The sequence below is a fragment of the Grampus griseus genome, assembly GCF_964374135.1.
Source record: "Grampus griseus genome assembly, chromosome: X".
NCBI classification, from domain to species: Eukaryota; Metazoa; Chordata; class Mammalia; order Artiodactyla; family Delphinidae; genus Grampus; species Grampus griseus.
In genome coordinates this window covers 128,605,456-128,618,922 of record NC_138999.1, presented here as the reverse complement: position 1 = coordinate 128,618,922, position 13,467 = coordinate 128,605,456, and positions in this window count along the sequence as shown.

Genomic DNA, 13,467 nt, shown 5'->3' with positions numbered 1-13,467 from the left:
TTTCTTTGATCCATGGGTTTCCCAATATTTGAAGATATATTATCATTAGTACCATCAAATAAAATTCCCCCGTGATGAGAAAACTTATCATGTAAACTTGCAATACTGCTAAATTTATGGAGACTGTTTTACAGCTCTGGTATGGCGTGTCCGGGTGAATGTGCAAAGCACCCTCGTAAAGAATCTGTGTACTGTGTGTGGAGGCCAGGGCCTTGCCCTGCCCACCCACCTCTGCAATTCCTGTGCCACCCGGACAGAGGCGACCTGAAGCTCTCGATGCCTCATGCAGTGGGCCAGAGCCCCTCCCTGGACCCCCACAAATCCATCTGCCATGGCCAACAGCCTCCACCAGATCACAGCAGCCCCAGCGCCTCCCCCTCTCAGCTTCACTTACGCCCCCCCGTGGCCAGGCGGCTCCTCCCCGACCCCTCGCACTACATCCCCTTCATATACCCTCCCCCACCCACCAGCTGGTGGCGCTCCGCTCTGGGCCCTGGAAGCCGGGCGCCCCGCCATGCGTAGAGGTCAGACTGCCTCTCTCACCTCCCCACACCAGGGAGTCCTCCCCCGAGCACACTCAGCGCCAGGGGCTCTCGCTTCTCGTACCCCAGACGCAGAGCCCACCCGTCTTGCCCCCGCCCACCCGGGAGCCGGAGCCCCCTAACTGCCACGAGCGTCCTCCCCCCCCACCCCACGCCCCACACTGGCGGGAGCTCCCCTAACGCCTACCGCACCCGCGCCCGGGAGTCCTCCCCATCGACCCCCGCCTCAGCCAGGAGTAGCTCCCCCTTCCTCCCGCCACACGCAGCAGCCGTTAGCCCTCCCCTCCCGTCTCGGCCCCGGGGGTGCGGCCCGCCCTTCCCGTCCTCCCCGTCCTCCCCACCCCCGCAGCCAGTCGTCCTCTCCTCTGGCCCCCAAGGCCGGCCCCACCCGACCAGTAGGAAGCCCTCCGCTCAGGCCCCCCCCCACGCTTAGCCATTAGCCCCACCCTCTGCACCCCGACTCCAGAACGCCCCCCACCAGCCACCCCGGAAGCCAGCGGTCCTCCCCTCTGACCCGCTCACTGGGGGACCCTTCCCTCAGCCCCCCTTCAGCCCGCTACCCTCCGCCGCCGCTCCCCCACTCCCAACCGAGCAGCCCGTAGCCCTCCCCCGACCTCCACTCCTTCCCAGGGCCCCCGGTACCTGCGGAGTCCAGCCCCCGGCAAAGCCCCCGCCTGTCTCCTGACTCGCTCTGTCTCTGTGGATGGCTCCGGAGTCCCACTCACGAGGGGCTGAAGAGCTCGTCTCAGCAGAGCAGCCAGGAACTGTGCCGCCGACTGTCCCAGGCACTCTGTGCGAACGCCACGTGGGCTTCCGGGTGCTCCCGGAAGCCCCAGGAAGATGAGGGAGAAAGTTCTAGACGTCTCTTTACAGAGAAAGTGGTTGGATCAGAAGAGCACGTGAGGTGATTCTTTGCTAATGTAGCAGCAGTAGCCATGAGCACTGAGGGCCTGAGGTCCCAAGGCTTGGCGCCTCCGGAAGCAAGATACGCCCATTGGCCTTCCACCAATAGGAAGGCCTCCCTGCAAGGCTGTGGAGTTGGGGGAGCACACTTGGCGATGCAGAGCCCATGGGGGCACATTGGTCAATCTGTCTTTACAGGTGGGTGTCTACTGTGATTGATAATGTTATCAAGCTATTCTTTTTTCTTTCTCTTTTTTAATTTGATTTATTTTTTTATACAGCAGGTTCTTATTATCCATTTTGTACTTATTAGTGTACATATGTCAATACCAATCTCCGAATTCATCACACCCCCTGCCCGCCCTCACCACTTTCCCGCCTTGGTGTCCATACGTTTGTGCTCTACATCTCTGTCTCTATTTCTGCCCTGCAAACTGGTTCATCTGTACCATTTTTCTAGGTTCCACATATTTGCATTAATATACGATATTTGTTTCTCTCTTTCTGACTTCCTTGACTCTGTATAATAGTCTCTAGATCTACCCACGTCTCTACAAATGAGCGAAGTTCGTTTCTTTGTATGGCTGAGTAATAAAGTTATAGTAATAAAGTAATTCTTTATATGGGCTGATTTCTTGTCTAGTTGTATCAACTAGGCATCTTCTCACATGGCAGAAGACGATGAGGCAGCTGTCTGGGGTCTGTTTTATAAGGGTGCTAATCTCATTCATGAGGGCTCCACCCTCATGGGCTAATCACTTCCCAAGGCCCCACCTCCAAATCCCATCCCTTTGGGGGTTAGAATTTAACAGGTGAATGAGGGAGAGATCTTTACAAATATTCAGTCCATAGCACTATCTGTCCATCTATTTTTGCTTCTATGTTCCCTATTTCCTGCCTGGGATAATCAATCCTTTACATTATATTTTAACTTCTCTACTGCCTTTTTAGGCAATTATCACTTTTTGCTGTTCTAGACATTATAATATATAGTAAGTCCCATACATATGAACGAGTTCCATTGTGACAGCCTGTTCATAAGTTCAGTTTGTTTGTAAGTCCAGCAAAGTTAGCCTAGGCACCCAACTAACACAATTGGCTATATAGTACTGCATTGTAATGGTTTACAATACTTTTCACACAGATGATATATAAAAAACAAACAAAAAATAGAGAAAACATTTTTAATCTTACAGTACAGTGCCTTGAAAAGTACAGTGGTGCAGTACAACAGCTGGCATCCAGGGGCTGGCCTTGAGGGAACAGGCAGGAAGAGTTACTGACTGGAGGAGAGAGAGGAGGTGGGAGATGGTAGAGCTGAAGGATCGTCAGCACTAGGAGTTGGAGAGCAAGCTGCAATGTCACTCACACCTGACGTTGTTGGAACGCATGTGCACATCTTTCAAAGTTCACAATTTGAAGATTCGTATGTAGGGGACTTATTCTAACATGTATCCACCATTATAGTATTATACAGAATAGTTTCACTGCCCTAAACATTCTTTGTTCTCTGCCTATTCATCCCTCCCTCCCCACACCCCCTGGCAACTACTGATCTTTTTACTGTCTTATAGTTTTGCCTTTTCCACATTGTCATATATTTAGAATAATACTGTGTGTAGCCTTTTCAGATTACCTTCTTTCACTTAATAATATACATTGCAGTTTCCTCCATGTCTTTTCCTGGCTCAATAGCTCTTTTGTCTTTAATGCTGAAGAATATTCCATCATCTGAATATACCACAGTTTATCTATCTATTCACCGACTGAAGGACATGTTGGTTGCTTCCAGGTTTTGCAAATTATGAATAAAGTGGTTATAAACATCTGTGTGTAAGTTTTTCTGTGCACACAAGTTTTCAGCTCCTTCAGGTAAATAACAAGAAGCATGTATGATAAGAGTATGTATAGTTTTGTAAGAAACCTCTAACTTGTCTTCCAAAGTGGTCATACCTTTTTGCATTCCCAACAGAAATGAATGAGAATTCCTGTGCTCTACATTCTCACCAGCATTTGGCGTTGTCAGTTTTCTGGATTTTGGCCATTCTGATAGGTATGTAGTCATTCTAGTAATTTTTTATTGCATGCCATGCATAACATACAAAAGAGCCATAGTATTTCTAGATGAGATATTCCAGAGAGACTTCAAACTTTCTCTGTTTAGGCAGATAAGGTAAGGGGATGCTTTTCTCAATCCAATTCAATATTGAGCTGAGTCAGGGCTTGATTGCAGTTTAAGTAAAACAGGCTACTGTGGTTTGCTCTTCTTCTCTAGGATGTAAAACATTGATGGGCTTCTGTCTTTTAATCCCTGAAAGACTATGGAAAATCGAGATCTGCCATTTACAGTTTGCAGTCTCCTGTAGCTTCAAATTCTAGCACATCTCTGTTTCCTAAGAACTGGGTGGTTGCTGGAGATTTCACTTTACCTTTTAGAAGCATTTGACCTAGCTCCCTGTATTCTTGTGCAGTACCAGAAGTCAGCAAATGTCTGGTAGGGGAAATCTGCTGAGCATTTGTCTCATCAACTTTTCAGTTTGTCAACCAGCCCTGTCAAACTGTTAAAACTTTGTTGGTTTTTCTTTCTCTCACTAGAGGCATTTTGCCTGGGTAAGTCTGGTCGGCAGTCTCTTATTAGAGTTGGTACATTTTTCAGAGGAAAAAACAATTGGAGATTGTCAGTTTACATTGAAAAAGTATTCCTCTCCTTGAATTGTTAATTTATTTAATCCTTGTTGCTTCCACCACTATTTGGTACGTTTAAAATTATTTTTGTATTCTAAGTGAAATAATTCAGACACAGAAAGACAAATACCATATGATTTCACTCATATGTGGAATCTAAAACAAACAAGCAAACAAGCAAATGATCAAACAAAACAAAAATTAACTCATAGATACAGAGAGTAGATTGGTGATTATCAAAAGGAAGGGGGCTAGGGAACGTGCAAAATGTGTGAAGGCAGTCAATTGTAAGTAGACTTCTGGGGGTGACCACTTTGTAGTGTTTACAGATATCAAATTAAACGTTATACATATGAAACTTATACAGTGTAATATACCAATTTTACTTCAATAAAAAGTTTTTGTAAATTTTCCAGTTTTTTCTAGTTGTAGAGGATTGTTACCTCTCATGACCTTTTATTCAGAAGCAACCCAAATACATATTCTTGATGCTATTGTGACTGGGATCTTTTAATGATTTAAACATTTCTTGCTCATTTATAGAAAATTGATTTTTGTATATCACTTTTGTATCCAGCAATTTTAATAACGTCCCTACTTGAATGTAATCATTTATCCATATATTCTTTTAGATTTTTCTATGTAATCAATAATATAATCTGTGAATAATGACAATTTTAAACTTCTTTTCCTATGTTTATGCTTTTATTTTTTGTTGTATTCTTAACACACTGAACTCACTAATACTTCCACTACAATGCTGAATAGTAGTGATAATGGTAGCCATCGTATCATATTCCCAATGTCAAAGAGAAGTATTTTAATATGTTATAGATAAGTGTGATGTGGTCAGTAAGTATATTTCTAGATACATTGTATCATATTTAGGAAGTTTTCTTGTATTCCTTGTTTACTATTTTTTGGGGGAAAGAATGCATATCAGATTTTATCAACTGCCTTTTTTCCTATGCCTCTTCGCATAATCAAAATATTGCTCTCGGGCTTCCCTGGTGGCGCAGTGGTTGAGAGTCCGCCTGCCGATGCAGGGGACACGGGTTCGTGCCCCGGTCCGGGAAGATCCCACGTGCTGCGGAGCGGCTGGGCCCGTGAGCCATGGCTGCTGAGCCTGCACGTCCAGAGCCTGTGCTCCGCAACGGGAGAGGCCACAACAGTGAAAGGCCAGTGTACCGCAAAAAAAAAAAAAAAAATGTTCTCCTCTAAAATGTTAATGTGGTGAATAACATTTAAAAAAATTTAACCAGAATTGCATTTCTGGGATAAACCCAACTAGGCCATGATGTATTACATTATTTATATATTGTTGGATATGATTTATGTACATTTTTTTGGTTTTTGTTTTTGTTTTTGTTTTTTGCGGTACGTGGGCCTCTCACTGTTGTGGCCTTTCCCGTTGCGGAGCCCAGGCTCCGGACGCGCAGGTTCAGCAGCCATGGCTCATGGGCCCAGCCACTCCGCGGCATGTGGGATCTTCCCAGACCAGGACACGAACCCATGTCCCCTGCATCAGGAGGCGGACTCTCAACCACTGTACCACCAGGGAAGCCCTGATTTATGTACATTTTTAAGGATGTTTTTATTCATGACCATGAATCAGAATGGCCTGTAATTTTGTTTCCTCATTCAGTCCTTGCCAGGTTTTGATTTCAAGGTTGTTAGCCTCAAAAAATGATTTTGGGAGTGTTGCACCTTTCTATTTTATGCAAGAGTTTTTACTAGATTGTAATTACTTCTTTCTTAAATGATTGGTAGAAATTGCAGCAAAGCCATTTTGGCCTAGATTTTCTCTGAGGGAAAATTTTAGTTTTGTATATTCTTAATAGAGCAATATTTAGGTGATCCTTTTGTTTTTGTCTTCTACAGTGCTTTCTTGTGATATAATATGCATACAGTGAAAACCACATGCCTTTAATAAACAAAACGATGAATTTTGACAAAAGGATACATTCATGTAACCATCACCCAGATTGAGATAAAGAACATTCCATGATCCCTGAATATTCCCTTGTGCCCCTTCCAGTCACTGTCCCTCCTACGTCATTATTCTAACTTCTCTTATTATAAATAGTTTTGCCTGTTCCTGCACTTCATATAAATGGAATAGTAGATTGTGTACTCCTCTTTGATCTCACTTCTTTTGTTCAGCATCACATTTTTTGAGATCTATGCAGGTTGCTGTATTTATTAGTAGTTTGTTCTTTTTAATACTAACTAGAACACCATTGTATGACTGTACCATAGTTTGTTTATCCAGTTATTGCTATGGACTTTGTTTTTTCCCCATTTTTTAGCTATTATGAATAAAGCTGCTATGAACTTTCTTATATAACTTTTTTGTGAACATGATTTCCTTTCTATTGGTTATATACCTATGAGTAGAATTGCTTGACTGTAGGTATAGTTGTATGTTAAAATCTATGAGAAACTGCCAAAGAGTTTCTTAAAGTGGTTGCACCATTTTAAACTTTCACCATTCATGTGTGAGAGTTTTGCTTCACATTCTTGACAAGAGTGAATATAAATTAATCTTTTATCCATTCTAGTGAATGTGTAGTGATACTTATTATAGTGTTAATCTGACATTCTACAATGACTAATAATGCAACTTTTTCAGCACCTATTGGCCATTTGTGTATCTTTATAGATCCTCTTTTGTGCAGTGTCTATTAAAATATTTTGCCATTTTTGTTACTTATAAATCATTTTAAACTCTAGTATAAATGTTAAAAAAAAGTATAACTACAATAATTGTTTAACGGATGCACAATGTAAAAAAATGTAAATTGTGACATTGAGAATATAAAATGTGTGTGGTGGAGAAAAAGGCTAGAGTTTTTATATGCAAGAGAAGTTAAGTTGTTATTGGGTTAAAATAGGCTATTATAACCATAATAAGTTTTATGTAAGTCTCATGGTAACCACAAAGTGAAAACCCACAGAAGATACACAAGAGATAAAGAGAAAGAAATCAATGCATACCACTACATAAATCATTAAATCATAAAGGAAGATAGTTGGAGATGAAGAATGGAATAGTGGAACTCCAAAATAGCCAGAAAACAGTTAAGAAGATGGCAATATTAAGTTCTTCCATATCAATAATTACACAAATGGATTAAATTCTCAAATCAAAAGACACAGAGTTGCTGAATGGAAAAAAATCCGAGACTCAACTCTACACCACCTGTAAGAGATTCACTTCAGCTTTAATGATACACATAGGCTCAAAGTGAAAGGATAGAAATAGATATCCATGGAAATGGTAACCAAAAGAGAGCAGAAGTGGCTATATTTATATCAGATAAAATAGACTTTCAGACAAAATTGTTCACAAGAGACAAAGAAGGTCACTATATAGTGGTGAAAGAGTAAATTCATGAAGAGGATATAACAATTATAAGTATATATGTACAGTAAGTCCCCTACATACAAACCTTCAAGTTGCAAACTTTCAAAGATGTGAACGTGCATTTGCATGTCCAATCACGTAAGTTAGTTCACATGTCTGGCGTACATTGTCATGTGTGTGCATCCTCTACAAGTGGTTGTGCTTTTGTGTACTTTACTGTACAGTACTGTATAGAGTACAGTAGTACAGTATCTTTATTTCAAGCCCAGGCTATCTGGAAGCAAGTGTAAAAGCAGTGGTGATGTAGCTGGTACTGCTCAGAAGCGCCAAGGGATAATGATGGAATTGGAGGCCCAGAGAAAGGATGAAGAGAGACAAGAGAAAGGAGAAGTAACTGCAGAACTGAAGAGATTCACAATGCAGGAAATGGCAGGGGTATTTTCTTTATTTGAGGAGGCACTGTTAGTTTTTGAGGCACAGGACCCACAGGACCCAAACATAGAATGGTACATGAAGGTTGCAGTAGCCATTCAGAATGCAATCCAGTGCTACCATGTCCATCTATGATAAGAAAAAAAGAGCTACTACCCAGACACCACTGGATCATTTTTTCAAGAGGGTACATAGAATTGAATCTAGCAAGGAACCAGAACCTGTGCCATCAATGTCAGGCATGAGTGACATTGCAGCTTGCCCTCTTTCTCCTATTGCTAATGATCCTTCACCTCTACCATCTCCCACCTCCTCTCCCTCCTCCAGTCAGTAACTCTTCTTGTCTGTTCCTTCGATGCCAGCCCCTGGATGCCAGCTGTTGTACTGTACTACTGTACTTTTCAAGGAACTGTACTGTAAGATTAAAAATATTTTCATTATTTTTTGTGCTTGTTTTTTTATGTATTATTTGTGTGAAAAGTATCATAAACCTATTACAGTACAGTACTATATAGCCGACTGTGTTAGTTGGATACCTGGGCTAACTTTGTTGGACTTAATGAACAAATTGGACTTACAAACACGCTCTCAGAACAGAATTTGCTTATATGTAGGGGACTTACTGTACCCAACACTGGAGTGGTTGAATGTTTAAAACAAATATTAACAGAACTGAAGGGAGAAATAGCAAGAAAATGACAGGACTTCAATACTCCACTTTCAACATTGAACAGATCATCCTGACAGAAAATCAATAAGGAAACAGCAGACTTGAATTACACTGTAGAACAAATGAACCTAACAGACATATCCAGAACATTCCATCCAACAGCAGCAGAATGCTCATTCTTCTCAAGTGCACATGGAACATTCTCTAGTATAGATCATATGTTGCACCACAGAGGAAGTCTCAACAAATTTAAGATGATTGAAATCATATCAATATTGTTTATGTCCACAGTAGTATGAAACTGGAAATCAATAATAGCAAGAAAACTGGAAAACTCACAAATGTGTGAAAAATAAACAACACACTCCTGAAAAGCCAATAGGTCAAAGAAGAAATCAAAAGGAAAATCAGAAAGTATCTAGAGACAAAAGAAAATGGAAACACAACATACCAAAACATATGGGATGCAGCAAAGGCAGTTTTAAGAGGGAAGTTAATAGTGATAAACACCTACATTAAGAAAGAGAGATCTCAAATAAACAACCTAATTTTACACCTCAGGGAACTAGAAAAAGAAGAACAAACTAAACCCAAAGTTAGCATAAGGAAGGATATAATAAAAATGAGAGCAGAAATAAAAACAGTAGAGACCAGAAAGGGAGAAATAAAAACAATAGAGACCAAAAAAATCAGTAAGCCCAAGAGTTAGTTTTTTGAAAAGATAAACAAAATTGACAAATATTTATGTAGATTAAATGAGGGGGGGAGGAGACTCAAATAAACACAATTATAAATGAAAGAGGAGACAGTAAATATTGTGACTGATACTACAAAAATATATACAAAGTATCATACTGTAATGAATAATTAGATACCAACAAATTGAATAACATAAGAGAAATGGATAAATTCCTAGAAATATACAACCTACCAAGACTGAATCATGAAGAAATAGAAAATTGGAACCGAACAATAATGAGGTGGAGATTACAGCATTAATTCACTGAATCTTAACAAATATGTAAGGAAGGATTAAGGCCAATCCTTCTAAAATTCTTCCAAAAAATTGAAGAGGAAGGAACACACCAAACATTTTTAGACCAGTAATACCATGATGCCATTGCCAGATAATTAGACTTCAAAAAAAGCAAACTATAAACCAATATCTCTGATGAATATAGATACAAATATTTCAACAAAATACTAACAAACCTAATTCAACAGCACGTTAAAAGGATCATACACTGTGATCAAGTTGGATTTATCCCTGGGAGGCAATGATGATTCAACATATGCAAATCAATAAATGTGATAACCACATTAATAAAATGAAGGGTAAAAATCATGTGATTATGTCAACAAATGCAGAAAAATCACTTGAAATAATTCAACATCCTTTTACAATAAAAACTCCCAATAAATTGGGTGTAGAAGGAATGTACCTTAACATAATCAAATCCATGTATGAGAGACCCACAGCTAACATAATACTCAATGGTGAAAGATTGAAGGCTTTTTCTCTAAGATTGGGATAAGTGTGCCCACTCTCACCACTCCTATTCAATATCGTACTGTAAATCCTATCCAGAGCAACTAGGCAAGAAAAAGAAATAAAAGGCATCCAAATCAACAAGGAAGAAGTTAAATTTTCTCTGTTTGCAGATGACATAATCTTATATATAGAAAATGCTAAAATTTCCACAAAAAATTGTTAGGACTAATAAATGAATTAAGCAAAGTTGTAGGATACAAAATCAACAAAGATCAGTTATATTTCTGAACCCTAAAAATGAACTATCTGAAAAAGTAATTTAGAAAACAATCCCATTCACAATAGCATCAAAAACAATAATATTCTTAGGAATAAATTTAACCAAGGAGGTGAAAGGTTTATATACTGAAAACAATAAGACATTGATGAAAGAAATTGAAGAAACACAAACACAAATAAATGGAAAGATATCCCATATATATGGATCAGAAGAATTAATATTTTTAAAATGTCCATATGACTCAAAGCTATCTATAGATTCAATGCAATCCTTATCAAAATTTTAATGGCATTTTCACACAAATAGAAAAAAATTCTAAAATCCGTATGGAATCATCAAAGTCTCTGATTCACCAAAACAATCCTGAGAAAGAATATCAAAGATGGAGGCATCACACGTCCTGATTTGAAACTATATTACAAAGCTATAGTAATCAAATCAGTATGGTACTAGCATAAAAACAGACACATAGACCAATGAAACAGAACTGAGAGCCCCAGACATAAACCTATGCGTATATGGTCAACTTATATTTGACAAGGGAGCCAAGAATACTCAATGGGGAAAGGATAGTCTTTTCAATAAATGGTGTTGGAAAACCATGTATTTCATGCAAAAGAGTGAAAGTGGACCCCTATCTTACACCACTCATAAACATTAACTTGAAGTGGATTAAATCTTAAATGTAAAATCTGAAACCATAAAAGTTCTAGAAGAAAACAGAGGGAAAAATCTTCTGGACATTGGGGTTGGCAATGAATTTTTTGGATATGACACCAAAGCACAAACAGCAAATCAGAAGTCAACAAATGGCAACACATCAAACTAAAAAGCTTCTGCACAGCAAAAGAAACAATAAACACAATGAAAGGCAGCCTACAGAATGGGAGAAAATATTTACAAACCATAATATATCTGATGAGGGGTTAAAATCTAAAACATTAAAAAAAGCTTATAGTACTCAATAGTAAAAACAAAACAAATAATCCAGTTAATCGTGGGCAAAGGACCTGAATAGACATTTTTACAAAGAAGACATACAAATGGCTAACAGGTACATGAAAAGGTGTTCAACATAAAAAATCTTTAGGGAAATGCCAATCAAAATTACAATGAGATATCAGCTCACACTTGTTAGAATGGCTTTTATCAAAAACCAAGAGATAACCAGTTTTGGCAAGAATGTGGAGAAAAGGGAACTGTTGTGCACTGTTGATTGGACTGTAAATAGGTGTAGCCATCATGGTAAACAGTATGGCAGTTCCTCAAAAAATTAAAAATAGAACTACCATATGATTCATCAGTTCCACCTCTGGGTACATATTTGAAGGAAGTGACATTAGTAACTTCAAGAGATATCTGCACCCTAATGTCCATTGCAGCATTATTCACAATAACCAAGACATGGAAACAACCTAAGTGTCTATTGACGAATGAATGGTTAAAGAAAATGTGGTGTATATATGCAATGGAATATTACTAAGCCATAAAAAAGAAGGAAATCCTGATATTTATGACAACATGAACGAACTGTAAGGTCACTATGCTCAGTGAAATAATCAGGCAGAGAAAGACAAATTCTTGTATGACCTCACTTATATGTGGAATCTAAAAAAGGTGAACTCATTGAAACTGAGGGTAGATTGGTGTTTGCCAGGGGCTGAGCAAAAATTGAAAAGGAGAGAACACTCCTAAACTCGTTTTATAAGGCCAGCCAGATAAGCACACTACAAGGAAAAAAACTGTAGACCAATATCCCTGATGAATATATTGATAGATGCAAAAATTCTCAACAAAATATTAGCAAACTGAATTCAACAGTGCAATGAAAGGATCACACACCATGACCAAGTGGGATTTATCCCTGGGCTGCAAGAATGGTTCAACATACACAAATCAATAATTGTGATAAACCACATTAATAGAATGAAAGACAAAAATGATATGATCATCTCAATAGATACAGGAAAAGCATCCTTTCATGATAAAAATCCTCAACAAATTGGGTATAGAAGGAATGTACCTCAACATAATAAAGGTCATATATGACAAACCCACAGCTAACATCGTACTCAACAGTGAAAGATTAAAAGCTTTCCCTAAGATTAGGAACAAGACAAGGGTGCCCACTCTCACCACTCTTATTCAACATAGTACTAGATAGAAGTCCTAGCTAGAGCAATCAAACAAGGCAAAGAAATAAAAAACATCCAAAAAGGAAAAGAAGAAGCAAATTGTCATTATTTGCAGATGATATAATCTTATGTATAGAAAGTCCTAAAGACTCAACCAAAAAACTTTTGGAACTAATCAAAAAGTTCAGTAAAGTTTCAGGATATAAAAATCAGTTGTATTTCTATAAACTAACAACATAATATCTGAAAAAGAAATAAAGAAAACTATCCCATTCACAATAGCATCAAAACCAGTAATATACTTAGGAATAAACTTAATCAAGGAAATGAAAGGTCTGTACAATGAAAACTAAAGGACTTTGATCAAAGAAATTGAATAAGACACAAACAAATGGAAAAATATCCTTTGTTCATGGATGGGAAGAATTAATATTGTAAAAATGTCTATACTACCCAAAGCCATACATGGATGCAATGCAATCCCTACCAAAATTCCAATGGCATTTTTCACAAAATAGTAAAACAATCCTAAAATTGCACGGAAACTCAAAAGACCCTGAATATCCAAAGCAATCCTGAGAAAGAAGAACAAAGCCAGAGGCACCACACTTCCTGATTTCAAACTATACTACAAAGTTGTAATTAAAACAAGATTTTTTTCTTTATCTTTGATTTTCTGTAGTGTGAAAATGATATGCCTAGGTACAGTTTTTTAACATTTTTCATGTGTGTTGTTCTCTGAACCCCCACATCTGCGGTTTGGTGTCTGACAATATTTTGGGGAAATTATCAGTCATTATTGTTTCAAATATTTCTTCTCTTCCTCTCTTACTTCTCCATCTGGTACTCCCATTATGCATATGTTACAATTTTTATAGTTGTCTCAAATCCTTGGATATTCTGTTCTACTTTTTTCAGTCTTTGCTTTTCAGTTTTGGACAAAATTTTATGTTGATATATC